This window comes from Rhinoraja longicauda, chromosome 26 (genome assembly GCF_053455715.1).
Source record: "Rhinoraja longicauda isolate Sanriku21f chromosome 26, sRhiLon1.1, whole genome shotgun sequence".
NCBI classification, from domain to species: Eukaryota; Metazoa; Chordata; class Chondrichthyes; order Rajiformes; family Arhynchobatidae; genus Rhinoraja; species Rhinoraja longicauda.
Window position 1 is genome coordinate 23,587,378 of NC_135978.1, and position 16,164 is coordinate 23,603,541.

General features: G+C 37.7%; 1 protein-coding gene across 1 annotated transcript in view; it reads right to left on the minus strand.

The window, feature by feature from the left end:
- The window catches only part of brip1 (BRCA1 interacting helicase 1), a 182,955-nt gene that overhangs the window by 81,198 nt on the left and 85,593 nt on the right, over positions 1-16,164 (minus strand). The window lies entirely within an intron of this gene.

Below are 16,164 nucleotides of genomic sequence, written 5' to 3' on the forward strand. Positions count from 1 at the left end.
AAGAAAAATGTCCTTGATAGTCCAGTCATTTAAAATGTAATCAGCTTGTAAACTCACATTTCTTTGCCAGCACTAGTATATGCACCTTAGAGTGATGAGCAAAAGCAATTTACATATATATCCATTGATCTTCAGAAAATCAACAATATAATTATCATTTAAAACCAAGGTTCTGAATCACGATTCATTCACAACATGTAGTCTCTGTCTGTGTTTCTTGAGGAATTATACCATGTCAGTTTTAATTCTGGTTGTTTAAAACTTACTCAACAGAAAAGCACTCTCATTTGATACAGGACAAAAACCAATGTTTCAACATGATATATTTCCAGTTCTAACTGTGTTCTAAATACCACACAAGCATATTCATTACACATTAAACTCTTTATCACCTAATCCACTCATAAATTCTAATGCCATGTATTTTTAAGAAGGCATTGACTCTCGGGAAATGGTCCATAGATGCCTTATTCCCCCTGCACACTTCACTCACATGGCTATAGTTCAGCTTTGAAAGAGGGCACAAAAAGCTATTCCACCCTGGATGCATCATATCAGACCTTTAGTCTATTTACCAACATCAGTCCTTGTTGATTAGCAGGTCTATCAAGTCTGAGAACTTATAAGATGTTTTTGCCACCACCCCAAACTCAGACCATTTGTTGGGGTCCCATCCCTACTCCCACACTAACATCAATAAATTTCAGTGACTTGATTTGAAAGACTCAGAAACTAACTAGGAACTTTTCAAAGACAAGCTGAAACCTTCAAATATTTATTTAGACTTTAGAGATACAGCATGGAAACAGGCCCTTCGGTCCAACAGTGATCACCACTATCCTACACACTAGGGACAATATCCTTTTTTTTTTTTTAACCGAACCGTATTAACCTACAAACCGGTACATCTTTGGAATGCGGGAGGAAACCGGAGCACCAGGAGAAAACCCACACAATTAATGGGAGATTGTACAAACTCCGTACAGACAGCACCCGTAATCAAGATCGATCCCGGGTCAGGCAACTCTACCATTGCACCAAATTGCAATTTAATTGCATTTACAGATCAACTAAAGATGCGAAACATGAACACAACTAATCTAATAATGTTATATGTAGATTGGAGTGTAATAATTAAGAAATGCTACCTTAAATAGTAACTGAAAACATTTGTGCCAGTATAAACAGCTGGCTTGATGGTATTTTCACATCAAGCAAATTACATGATTCTAAACAAAAAGCTTTGCTACCACTGGTATTTTTGTTCCCATCTGAGCTGAAACATAATAAAATGCTTATCAGATATTTATCAATGGAGTTACTGGGGAGTTCAAAACCAGAGGTCAGTGTAATAACAAGGAGTGGACCATTTAAGACTGAGATGAGAGAAATTTCTTCTGAGTGGAATCAGTCATTGAATTAATTCAAAAGTGGGATCAATAGATTTCTGGATATTAAGGAAAACAAGGAATAGGGCAGGAAAACGGAACTGTGATCAGCCATGACTGAATGACAAAGCAGCCACAAGGGGCTACGGTCCACTTCCTGCTCCTATCTCTGCTGTTCTTAATTACCTGCAATAATTCCTTTTAACATCAATTAAAATGGCTGATCTTTTGATTTGTGATAGGTAACAAGTATTATTTTATTTAGTGGAAATTTGTAAGCATATTTGAAGCAAGTCATATTGTGATTTAATTAAAAAGAAAAACACAATTTTAAGGAAAGGCTGGTTAGATTAATTCTTTCAAAATTAAGTACCACCTTACATATCATATCATATCATATATATACAGCCGGAAACAGGCCTTTTCGGCCCACCAAGTCCGTGCCGCCCAACGATCCCCGTACATTAACACTATCCTACACCCACTAGGGACAATTTTTACATTTACCCAACCAATTAACCTACATACCACATGGTAATGAATCAAATCCTGACTTCCACATCTACCATCCCAACTCAAAACAAAATTCAAAGAAAATCAAAATCATTGAAATCTAGGAAACAGGTGGTTCCAGTAAACAATATAAATCAAGATATTGAGGACTAAGTAAAGGAAATATTACTCAATTAACCTTAGAATGAATAAGGAACATCTGATAATCAGAGATGCACAATGCTATATCATTTTCTAAATAATTATGACTACATAAAACACACCAGAAAATGTTAATTCAGCAAACTGATTTTGTAGGCAATGAATATTGCTTGTTAAAATCTTTTGAGCATCAGTTAACCAATATATTGATTAGATTAGATTAACACCTATTATTAACGCCTATGGATACATCTCTATTATATTTAATCTCAGCTATTGGCAAGTTTTATCTGTGTGGCAATCTCTAATAAAACCTACTGTTAATTCTCTTATAAGGGAAAATAAAAATGCATTATATTTGCATTACATGCACTGATTTCACCTGATACGAATCTTCTGAAGCAATGTATTGTCTTCAGTGTTCAAAACGTTTTGCATGCATGATTTGACAATTAAAGTAATCACTAAACACTGTTTTCCCACATACTTGCCGATCAAGATGATAAAATATACGGAACAAATGACATCACATTTTCTGGAAAAAGTGTGGGTGACATCCAGTTTTACAGATTCATCCATTCATATGACTTTGGTTCCGGTACGATATGAAGCACAGGTACCGTTTACATGGTCTATAATAATCAACATTGCAGTCTTCAGACCTCAGCACAAACAAGTGGGGGTTTTTAAACACTCTACCCAAATATTGAAAAACATGACCTCTTTCACACAGCAAAATAAAGTAATAATGAAAAATGCTAACACTCATTTTCAAATGAATGGAGGAAACTGCCTTTTGAAGAAAAAATACGCATTCTTTACAAAATGATTTTCAATTGTTTTTTGGTATGTGTATGTTTTTAGTGCGTTGTGTATTAAAATTAATATTTTTATTTAAATAATAGATCCCAAGTGTCACTGTTTCCAATGTTAAGAAGAGTCAGGAAAAATATAGCTTTGACAGCTGGAAAGCTTAGGGCAATGAATCACTGCCGTCAAAGTATGACTCTGGCGTGGCAGGTTGTCTAATATGCCTGTAAAGCTGCAGCAAGCAAGAATTTCATTATTGAAGTTCAAATCCAGTACATGTGACAAATAAACACTTGATTCTTGAAAGATGAGGCTTTCAGTTGCAGGTTATCAGTTAACATTTTTTTTTTAATAAATTTGATGAGTAATAATTTAGTATGTTAACATACTTCATAAAGTGCTATATAAAGTCATCTTTACAAAAATAATCATTAAATATTTACCAGTGGCATCTGAACTCTAGAATAGTTTTTTTTTTTTAAAGTATAATTACAAGACATGCATTTTTCCTACAATTCTTTTGAAAAATGTTTGATTCATCAGACAGTTCAGCCAAGATGGAGAAATTACTATGTAGGAAATAATGGATCCTCACTGTTTTCAACCTCTAAGCCAGTGTTGTCAGACGATCGGCCCATGGGCCGCATCTGACCCGCGAAGAGGTCCAATCCGGCCTGCGGGATGATTTGGGGATAAGCCAGCGCTGTTACATTATATACAGAAAGTGAGCTACATGACCGCTTAAACTCGCAGGAAATATGAATTTTGCGCAGAAGTAAAATACAAGTCCGATCTGCAGCTGTCGCCTCCCCACTCCGCAGCTCCTGGGGGTGAGTGGAAGCTATGCCCATATCCGGCCATGCGGTGATGCGGGCGGGAAGGGGCCGGCGCTGGGGAAGGTGGGGTCTCGGCGTTGTTGTGGACACCGGGAAGTGCCTGGGCTGCCGCCACAGAGACCGCCACCATGTACCTGAGACCCAGGTGAGTGCGTGGATAGAGGCTGGTGGGAAGTCGCCGCACTGTGAATGGGGCCGCAGCCAGCGATCCAAAATTTGAACTGCTCTCCAGGGTGGGGCTCTGGGTTTGGGTTAAGGTTAGGTGGGATGTGAAGACGTGCTGGTAGTTATACGGGAATAGGGAAGAGAAGGGAGAAGGTGGTAGTAAAGGAAGGAGAGGGGAAAGCAGATGATGGAAGGGAGGGTTTTTAGGGATGAGGAAGGGAAGAGTGGGTGTCGAGGGAGGAGAGTGGGGGAGTAGGTGGTAAAGAAAGGAAGTAGAAAGGGAGGGGGTGAGGAAGGGAGAGAAGGAATGGTGTTTAGGGATGAGGGAAGGGAGGGGATTTAGGGACGAGGTAAGGAAAGAGAGAGGATGAAGTAAGGGAGGGGAGTGGGGGAGTAGATGGAAGGAAGGAAGTGGGGATGAGAGAAGGGATAGGCTGAGGAAAGGGAGAAGGCAGGTGAGGGAGAAGGTGAGGATAGAGAAGCACATGAGAGGATGTGAGGGGAAGGAAGAAAGACATAAGGAAAAGGATGGGGAGTGGGGCCTTCAGGTGAGATGATGGACCGACCATCTTTCACCATGCCAGGTAGCTGCTGTTTGGCTGTTCACCACCCAGCCAGCCCATTGTGGGCAAAACATAAACACTGTAGGAAGACTATAAGACAGGGGAACAGAATTAGGCCATTTAGCCCATCGTCTACTTTGCCATTCAACCATGGCTGATCAATTTTCTCTCTCAACCACATTCTATTGTCTTCTTTCTCCCTGTAACCTAATCAATACCTTCAATCTGTGCCTCAAAAATACCCAATGTCTTGGCCTCCACCGCTGTCTGTTGCAATGAATTCCACAGATTCACCACCCATTCCTCCTCATCTCCATTTTGAATGTTTGACCTTTTATTCTGATGCTGTGACCTCTGGTCCTAGACTCTCCTGTTACTGGAAACATTATTTCCACATCCACTCTATCTAGGGCCTAGATACCAATCATAAAAGTAATGCTTGCCAGGCAATCTTCTTCATAAGAAACAAAATTCGTAAAGTGAAACCCTTTGTACTAATAGCAGAGATTGAGACACATGAGAGCAGGTTGAAAAAACGAAGGCAACGAAAGCTGTGGGAGCACGCGCGTGTGTGCGTACACGTGTGCACAACTGATACAGCCCGCATAAAGTCGCATTTTGCCCATTCCGGCCCACGGCCTAAAATGAGTTTGACACTCCTGCTCTAAGCCATTACTAGTGTAATCTTACAAATTCTAAATTTCCAAAATTAAGTTATCTCTCAATGTTTTTGTCAGCAATTAAATAAATAGTCACGACAGTCAAAGGCAATGATACTCAATCAAGTTGCTGCAGACTGACCATTTCCCTGCTCTAGGTTCCATGGGGTGCTTCAATTTGCTTTCTATGTGTGATTTTCATTTTCAATTCAACAAAGATGGCAAAAGACCAAAAAAAAGTTCAATGTCATCGACAATGATAACTTTATTTTATGTTTATATGCTGGTTCGAGCACTTTTTCTCCAAGTAGTATTACACACGTAACTAATCAGCATTTCAAAATACAAAAGAAACATAAGTTCATATCCCAGGGTCATATGGCTTTAGTACTCCAGTTTAGTGTTCAAGCATTAGATGAAGACCAGGTCAAAAAGTTACATCCCTATAGAAATGCAGCAAACTTTAACATTTTCTCCGAATCACAGGCCGTAAACCTTCAAGAAAAATAAATTATACATTGCGCACTTTAACTAAATTCCAGTTCTAAACAGTTGTAAAATTAATAACTTATTGTAAAAGCAACAGACAGAGTATTAAGACTTCAAAATACCCTTTTTGCTTGGCTGTCTAGGGCAAGCAGAAGTATTCTGCAAAGAGGACAAGTTCATCAAATGCCTCTCCCAAGTTTGAATTAATGGATTTAAATTGGAGTCACCATGAACACAGCCTAGCCTACAATAATGGCCTGAAAAATATATGATGCAGGCTCTGGCTCAGTATAGTAAACCTCCTCTGCTTTTACATGTCTATTTTAATTGTGGTATCCTTTCAATACACATATTCAGAGGGAGCATGGGAAGGAATTCATGTTTTTAACCTTTTTGGATATTTTACAAGTGCTACCTGATGTCAATAACTTAAAGTATTGATCTGAACATTATGATCACCATCACGCTGTGTCTTTAGTTTAGTTTAGTTTAGAGGTACAGTGCAGAAAGAGGCCCTTCGGCCCACCGGGTCCATGCTGACCAGCGATCCCTGCACATTAACACTATCCTATACCCACTAGGGACAATTTAAAAAAAAAATTACATTTACCATGCCAATTAACCTACAAACCTGTACGTCTTTGGAGTGTGGGAAGAAATCGAAGATCTCGGAGAAAACCCACGCAGGTCACGGGGAGAACATACAAACTCCATATAGACAGCACCTGTACTCGGGATCGAACCCAGCATTCGCTGTAAAGCAGCAACTCTACCGTTGCACCACCGTGACCGCCCTGATTGACATATTTGCTAAAGCAAAGGCATAGAAACCTAAGATCACTGCAAGATTGATCACCATGTCCAGAATAGAGTGGACATTTGAATAAAGCAGAAAATGTGGGAAAAAATCAATTTAATCAGCAAATACCTGCATTTTAATATATTTGGCAAATAAACCCTACAATTTCTTCTGATAAAACTCTTACCATAGAATAAATGTAATGAAATGAGTACAGCTTTATATAATAAATGAAATAAGATTATCTTAGATTCCACTGCCCATGGAGTGAACAGAATAGTTTAATGTTTCTTTGGTTTCACATGTACTGAGGTACATGAAATTCATTTTTGCATCCAGTTCAGTAGAATATATATAAACACAATCCCAAATTAAGTACAAAATGTATAGAAATAGCCCACTGAAACCATATACAAGAGTCGCCAGGTTTGGAGTCATTTTCAAAGTCCAAGATGCTGCTGACCATAAAGGCCCGATGCAGTCGACGGATCCATCTGGATTGTCTGGCGAATTGTCATACCTCGCCTCACCTGGCCATGATTCAGCCTTTGGGCCCCAGTGGTACATCCCACAGCTGACCTTGAGGGCACAGAAGGCAAGGCCTGGTTCCTCTTACTACTCCTTTGTTCTTGTGTCCACCATTGCCGTCTCCCTCTACCTGCCTCTCGTTCTCCAATGCTTGGCGGGAAGCAGGGGCTGGGCTCGGCGGCTTCCATCTTCAGGTTTCCTTCCTCAGGCGGGTTTCCTGGTTCCGCAGCCCAATATCCTTGTGCCATGCCTGATTTGTTCATTTTGATCTATAAACCAAACAGCTCTAATACGGGAGTCTATTGTACTGGGGCCCTGGTTACACCTAGTTAAAATATATGAATATTATAGGGGCATTGATATTTTCATTAAATTATCTTTTGCACATAACACATAAATCTCACCAGGGAGAAATTCCAAACAAAATCAGATTTGATGGGGGGCTGCACTTTGCATCTGAATCTGCAAATTCCAGATGTCTCGAAAGTGTTACTACTTATTAAAAGATAATCTTTTTAAAAAATCAGGAGGGTTTTTTTAATTTTTAAAAAATCATTCAGCTCATTAAGGTAGTCAGTTCAATCTGTTACTGGAACCTCTTGTGCAAACTCTGGTTCTCTTTCAAATATCTTAATTTATTAATCATTTTCACAGCCAGATTAACTTTGTTCCAAGAAATTTGAAGATGAATTTTACTGGCTGTCTGCTTTCAATAAAATTGCCTTAAGACCAAGCAGCTGTCTGCCTAAATTTATGAACCGTTAGTAAATTACAATCATTATACAGTAGTTACTGTGTAAATCAAAAATAAAGAGATCATCAGACTACCTTTCAGAAAGTTGCCAAACTTCAGTTGCAGGTGATAAAAAACTTTTTACTCAGACATTTCAAAAATAAAAAAAACAATTTGATCAAATTTATATTGTAAAACTACAGTATCAGGTAAATATTAATTAAAAGTGAATATCAATAACAAATGTAACAAATAAATGACAGCATTTAAGTGTTGTTTTCTTCCTTGAGAAGTCTATGCTATCAGATTAAGCAAGGTACAAAAATAGAATTGCCATGCCTCAGCCAATAACTGTTTAAGAGCTTTGCTTAACAATTACATTCACTCAAATTGTTTAGGTTTGAGAGTCAACATATGTAATCCTCATATTGAGGCCTCTGACAATCTAAGTTTCTTTTTCTCAGGTAGTCCCTTTAAAACTTGTTTCGACCACAGTTCTGTGGCTTCTAAGGTAACTGATGCCAAATTGGGATCTCCAGATTTAGATTAAAGCGGAAGATGTTTAGCAAGGCAGGTGGGTGGATAATTTGGGGAACCCTTTTTGCCAACACCACCCTCGAAGAACAAAGATCAATAGAGAGACCTTGGAAAATGTGAATCGCTTCCCTTTTCTTGATCACCTTTAAGTGAACATCAATGTTCATATACATCAATGATGAAATTCACCAACACCTTCAGTGTACTGCACAGCCCTTGGGTATCTGATATCCACCAAGTGCAATGAAACTTCTAGTTCACATGAAGCTTACAGTAAATAGTGAGCTAATGATAAAACATTGAGCTAATATATAAAATTATGGGTGCAAAGCAGGAGAATGATATAAGATTGCAGCATTAAAAAAAAAATTAAAGTGCAATAATGGAATAAGTGAATGAACAAAAGAACTGTTCTCCTCCACTTTTCAATTTATACTGTTATTAGGCTTTTAACCAGAGGGGGAAAGTCAAATCATCCAAATTATTGAAATTGTCAAGCAGTCCTTAAGTATGTTTCCTACTGTCACACTGCTTGGTCAGTTTACATTTCCCTCTGCAGATAGATTATCACTGAATATGTTTTTTCATTTTTTTTACGATCACATACATTTTAAAGTCTAAAATTTAATTTTAGACAAGAATTAATCAAAATATTAAATGTTTCACTAGGTATTAAATCAATCTACAGCATTACCCTCAGATGCATTTCAATTTCCAGTCTTCGCCAAAAAAGACCCTATCTTTGCTGGTTCTGGATTTGCCTCATCACTTAAAATGTCTGAAGCAAACCATCCCAAATTACTTCTGATTTGTACAGAACATACAAGATGAATACACTTATTTTACGAAGATGCATGTTATTAATTCTGATCCTAATCCAGTACTATAGAATCTGCACAGAATCTGGCAAACTCTAACGGTCTAAAGAATTTAACAAAAACAAAATGTTACTTCAGTTCATCTAGTCACTTCCTTATTTAAGCCTACATTTTGCTTTGATTTCTTTCCAACTTTTCTTTTTAAAAATCTGGGTCTATTTTAGCTTAAAGTTCCTTTTATTTTTAGCAGGCTAGAGTATCTAGTATGAAATCACTGAGATGTTGGGTGAAATACAGGATCCATTTCATTTCGTATGAGACACTGAAGTAATAAAATCAAAATTCCTGTGGTCTTTTCATCCGAGGAAAACCCCAAGAAGTAGTCTATCTTTACATCTGCAGGCATCTCTCAACTTTTCCCATTATAACTTACCAAGACCACATTTATATTCAAGCTTGCCTATGTGAACTTTGTCAGCCCCTGTTCTATGTAACATAGCAGCTTTAGAACAATCATATTCTTAAAATTTAGAGAAGTAATTAGAAAGCAAAGAGTAGTACCCCTTAAAAGGATAAAGAAGCTTGCAAAATCACATACAAGTACCCAAGACTTGAGATCAATATCCTTTGTTAAGTATGGATATTAAACCATTTGGACTTAATTGAAATAAATGTACAGATCAACAATGATCCAATTTAAAAAGGGCAGGGTCGGAAGGGTCCAGTGAGATGAACTGCGGGAATATGGATAAACGACAACATACTGAGAAGGGTGTGAAAAACTGGATTTAGATCCATTTAAAAAATCCAAATATAAATTGATAGGCCACATAAGTGTGCCTGTGGGATTTTGAAGTTTACTGAATGTAGTTAACAGCAGACTTTGAATGATCTTGGCTCTTGAAATTCTGACCCTTACTATATTTCCCCACATTCTTGATTCACCAGAGATCCATTGGTAACAATGACCAATATGCAACTTCTTCAATTATCAATTATTAAAGTTCTCTTAGTTTTTGTGCTTTTCAAACAGTCATCATATATTTACTGCCTTACCTCTTTGCAGCCATGAAAATAAAGTGACATCAGCCTTAATACTGTACATAATTTGCTGTTTGGTTAGCAAAGGAGTACACAGGTGCCAGTCTTTAAAGTCTAAACTAGATACATTACTGGAGCACTTTCAGGCTAAAACCACATATAAAGAAAAAAACTATAAACAAGTATGCAAACAAAACTGATTACATTTTTACTGCTGCATTGTTAAACTATTGCAAATAGTAATGGACTTCCTGGCATGAAATGTAAAGTTCAGTGTCCCAAGAGCCCTAATCATCTTCTAATCTATAAACAAGGATTCTGGAATAACATACAGATGTGAAACTTAAACCTGTAAGCATTTTTGGGCACAACATTAATAATAAATATTAAGTGTTATGAGTTAAAACCCCAGTATAAAGAGAATTCTTTTAGCTCATTATCCCATAAATCAAGGCTATACATATGAACAGATTATTAGGTTGTGAGCTTTGTTGCAGAACAAAGCCAGAGCAAAAAAAGAGTGCAGCAAGGCCCTGTTAAAATTTATGCAGGCAAGCATTTTTTCCATGTCTGCTGAAGGCTTCCACTTTGATATGACACATATTGAATGGATCATCCTAGTGCTAGGCGCCAGGCCAGTTTTTATCTTAATGCAGACAGGGCGGCGACACAGACCCTAATGGTCCTTATCTTGATCTCGTGTAAAAGCATCTTGAATTTCTGAGTGATCCTTCTAGTTTCTGACACTCCCTTTCCAACATTGCAGATGACGAAGGCAGTTTGCAATAAGGGACCTTACACCATGTTTTCCAACTGACATACAATACACTGGCAATATTTTATGGCTAGGTTTTCAAAAAGCTTTACGAACTAATACAATTCATAAATACACTGAAAGAGTGCACATGAAACTAATATTGTTTCATGTCATGCCAAAGTACACAGAAGTTTCAGTCCCTAACATTTAATTCTGCTCTCTGAAAAGTTACTATTATGAAGAAAGACCTGACTATCTTAAAAGAACATTGCCATTAGTTGACTGTAAATCCAATCAATAATTTTAATCTCGGCTATCTCTCAGCATACATGTATAATATGGGCAATTTTAGAAGCATTCTTGGAGTTCAAGCATTTTGCCTTCTGCTATGCAATGGATCAAGTACAAAAGATCAGTACCTTTTACAGCATTTTTCACTGTCTTAAGAATGTCAGTCTATAGCCAATGTACTTTTTAAAGATACAATCATTATTGGAAAGTAGGAAATGCTTATTGTGTTATTATGCACACAATAATGTGGTAATACCCGGATAATGATTGTGATTGTTGTCTAAATCCACATACTCTTCCAGGAACTGTACAAAAGGATATTTTACACTCACTTGAGAATGCAGTGTGTGCCTCAGTTTTTGTTTGATTTATTTTTATTTATTTTTCAGAGTCATAGAGCTCTAGGGCATGGAAGCAGGCACTTCAGCCCAATATGTCCAAGCCAACCATTTTGCTTAAACTAATCTCTTGCCTGCATCCAACTTGTAGGTATCCAACCATTTCCTATCCACGTACCTGTCTAAGTATCTTTGAAATATCATGATTGTGCATGCCTCTACTACTCCCTTTAGCAGTTCATTCCATGCACGGACCACCCTATGTGTGGAAAGGTGCCTCTCAGGTCCCTTTTAAATCTTTCCCCTCTCATCTTAAGCCTAGGCCCTCTAGTTTTTGATTCCCCTACCCTGGGAAATAGATTATAGTTGTTCACCTCATCTATGCCCCTCACAATTTTATATACTACTATAAAGATCACCCCTCAGCCTCCTACAATCTAGGGAATTGTATCCACCCTCTTGTTATACTGTACCTTAAATGCTCCACATCCACTAACTTCCTCAAATTTTTTCGAACCATTCCAGTTTAATGACATCCTTCCTGAAGCAGAGCTTCAAATCAGAATGTGAGCACTGTTGACACGACCAACATTTACTGCCCATCCCTAATGGTCCTTCAGAAGGTTGAATTGAGCCACTTTTTTGATGTTTACAATCCATCTGGTAAAGGTAGGATAGGGAGCTCTAGGCCAATTATATCCAGCAATGATGAAAGAACGGCAATATATTTCCAGGTCAGTACGGTGCGTGACTTGGAGCGAGGCAGACAATGAAAGCATTCCCATGCTCTTGCTTTTGTCTTTCTCAGAATGGGGGATGGGTGCCAATGAAACAAGCTTTGTCCTGGAAAGTATAGAGTTTCCTAAGTGTGCTGGAGCTGCTCTCATCCAGACAGTATTCCATGATATTCCTGACATGTTTTCTAGACAATAGTAAAATGTTAGTGTCAAAAAGCAAGATATTCACACAGCTTCTGGCCAGATCTTACAGCCACAATATTATGTGGATATTCCAATTTAATTTCTCTTCGATGATGACCCCAGGGTGTTGACAGTGGAGACCTCAGTTACGATAATCCCCTTGAATGTCATGGGCAGATGTTTAGACTCTCTCATGGAGATGGTCATTGTCAGGCACATTTGGAACACAAATCTTACTTACTACCAAGCAGCCTATCTTCTATGCCTGCTGCATTCAAACATAGACCACTTCACGTAGTGGAAAATTGCAAATAGAATGGAAGATAATACAAAAATTGAACATCCCATCTTTGACTTTATAGTGGGGTGAACAATGGTTGAGATGGTGGGGATCTCAGGAGGAAGCCAAGATTAATCATCCACCGGGTACTTTTGCCTTTAAATAGCTGAAAATATCTTAGCCCTCCTATGCTAGGCCGATTGTTCAGGCGGGATATCCTTAGAATCTCCTCTTCCTGTCAGTGATTTAATTGCCCACCATCATTCATGACTAGATATGGCAGGTACAAGCTCTGATTTGCTGTTCCGTTGTGTGTTCTGAAAGATAACCACATTTAACAACTCAGCCCGAGGTGGATAATAATTTGTGCTGACCCATCACCTCTTAAATGGACACACAACTTAGAGATATTTGGTATGGCACAAAATGCTAGAGTAATTCAGCGGGTCAGGCAAATGACTGAGGAAAATGGGGAAAATGGATAGGTGGATGTTTTGGGTCAGGACCCTTCTTCAGTAGATATTAGAGATATTTAGATATTAGGGATTATTGTAGATATTAGAGATATTTAGTTTATATTCAAGTCCAAGTCCTACAAGATTATTCTCCGAACCAAATAGTTAATCAGATCTACGAAAAAAACATTTTACCCTTCATTTTACCCATTAAAAAATTGTTCATCTTGTGGATTTATCAAGTTTTCATTACAGAGTGTGATCACTGAATCAATTAGATTTGTTACACGAGTCATAGTAATTCTAGTGAATCTGTTAAAATCACAATACACGTGAATATTTGATCATGGCAGGCAAAATATGCTAAATATTTCTTTTGTTTCAAAACGGATCAGCACACATTGCATATACTTAGTATTTTTGGCTTTATTCGAAATGAACAAATTTTGAATAAATATTTTATTCTGTAATGAGTCCAAAAGAGAAATTAGAGGAATTGTTCCTCATGGCTTTCTTCCACATCTTAAGTCATTAACAAGTCATAAATAACAAAACATTCTCAGGGATCACATGCTTCAAAGTCATGTGGTCTGTGATTTTGACAGTGGCTTGCCAATTATGGTAGAAAATATATTTTATTGTGAGGTATGTATTTGAGCTTTGTATTATTCTGTTAGTTTGACCTTTAAATTATAGGCAATGGAAAACCAACTATTTCAGATTTTTGGAGTGCCTCATATTCTGTACAGCTATTTAATAAGCAGCCTGTCTACTCCTTCAATTTAAAAATTCTGGAGAGCAGAAGGGAAAGAATTGGAAAAATAAAACAAAGGATAATGCTGCTGGTGAAAACCTAGTTTGTCCTACATTCAAGGAACCATTCATGGAATTATTTTTGAAAAAGAATCAAATTCAGATTATCTAAAAAAATGCAGTTCAATCTATGCACTAATTGAAACATTTAAAAGACAGTTCTTTTATTTATAAATAAATTTCTTCAAATCAGTTGGGGCAGCCGAGAAGGGAGTCATTTCTCTGGTGCAGGAAGGTGTTCAGCGCTCCTCACTCTCCTGGGGGAGATACTTTAGCAAATGGACTATGAGACTTAAAAATGCACGTAGTTGCTTGTAAAACAAGAGGTTTAATTTTTTTTGTCACAAATGCATTACCTTTCAGGTCCTAAAAATAAAAATACATGTAAAATATACATGTGAATGCTCCTTTGCAAAGAATACAATTAACAAATTGTTGACTGTGGTTTAGAGGCACCTCACTTGTCACTGTAACTGCTTCAGCTTCTTCATTGATTCCTACAAGTTATTTGAGAATGTTACCAAACCCACTCAACTCTAATGCTGACAGAGAGCTTAAATGTAAATAAATAATTCATATAAAGTGCACAATAAACATTGCAGGATAATGTTTTTGTCAACTGGTAAGCTACAAGCACAATATCATTTGAAATGTGAGATCGGAAAAGCTTAAATGTTTTGTGGAATAAAAAGAATAAAGTAATCTAAAACCCGATAGAAATACACTTAATACCTGTAATTTAGATTACAAACGAAGACTTATTTTCATTGGTAAAACAACAAATGAGTGAATTTGTAAATACAAACTTCTTTTGCAAATAAAATAAGGCCTCTTTTCCATTATACAAAGCACATTTAATTTTTGGCATTATTGCAAAACTTCAAAATGAAGGTATATTATGATTCCAAAAATAATCACCAATACATTACAGGATACAGCCATTTCCTTCAAGCTATCAGATTAATATTAATATCTATTTGGTATCCAACTGGTACAATTATATAATGGAACAAATAATTGGTACAAATCTAGATAAACAAACTCACAACTTCCACTTTTGCTTAGTTTTGACATAGCTGAAATGCATTATATAGTAGCTTAACATATTTTGGTATCTATCACTATTGCCAAAACAAAATCTTCAGAGGTTTATTTTCCAGTCTGTCTAACCTGCCCAATAAAGTATTGATTTCACTTTTCAATTATGCACAATGTTCATCTTTAGTACTTCCAAGTGCCTACTTTGTCAAAGTTTTGCAGTCTTCATGCTTTTGAGCTTCTACTTGCATTAACAATTGTGATTATAAGACAGAAAGCGGAAACCAGTGTCCAGAAGGAAAATTAGTGTTCGAATCTCCAGACCAGTCTCTCACATGCAAATGATAACTGAAAATCAGCAAGAACAGTTTTCGGAGACAAATGTAGGACATCTGCTAAGTCTAGTTTAAAAAGCAAAATAAAAATTCCAAGACAGGAAGCAGAATTTTTGAAAATTTCATTTTTTGTAAATGTCAATATTATGAAGGAAATATACCAAAAATCTGTATTTTCTTAATTCTAACAGATGTTTTTCGTTGTCTTAGAAACCCCAAACTATTATATTCAAGTTCAATTATTTGATATGCTTCAAACTGAAAAGATAACCTTCATAGGGTAGACATGTTACAGATTCAAAGCTTTCACATCTCTCTGAAAGGGCAGAATGGGCCCGCACCTGTCCTCCACTATCACCCTGAGTACCGGCACACCGCAGGGCTGTGTTCTGAGCCCCATGCTCTACTCCCTCTTCACACACGACTGTGTTCCTGCATTTGACACCAACACCATTGTCAAGTTTGCAGACGACACAACGGTGATCGGGCTGATCACCAACGGTGATGAAACAAAATACAGAGCGGAGGTGCAGAACCTGGCAGACTGATGCTCTGATAACAACTTGTCCCTAAATACCTCCAAGACCAAGGAGCTGATCATCAACTTCCGTAGGTCACATATCGGGGAATACGCCCCGATCTTTATCAACGGGGACAGTGTGGAGTGTCCAGCTTCAAGTTTCTGGGCACTCACATTTCGGAGGACCTAACATGGTCCAATAACACTGCTGCGCTGGTCAAGAAGGCACAGCAACGACTGTTCTACCCAAGAACACTGAAGAAGTCTGGTCTACCCCAACAGCTGCTGACGACCTTCTACAGCTGCACCATAGAGAGCATCCTAACACATGACATCCCTGTGTGGTACCTCAGCTGCATGGAGGCAGAAAGGAAAGCTCTTCAGCGGGTAGTCCATA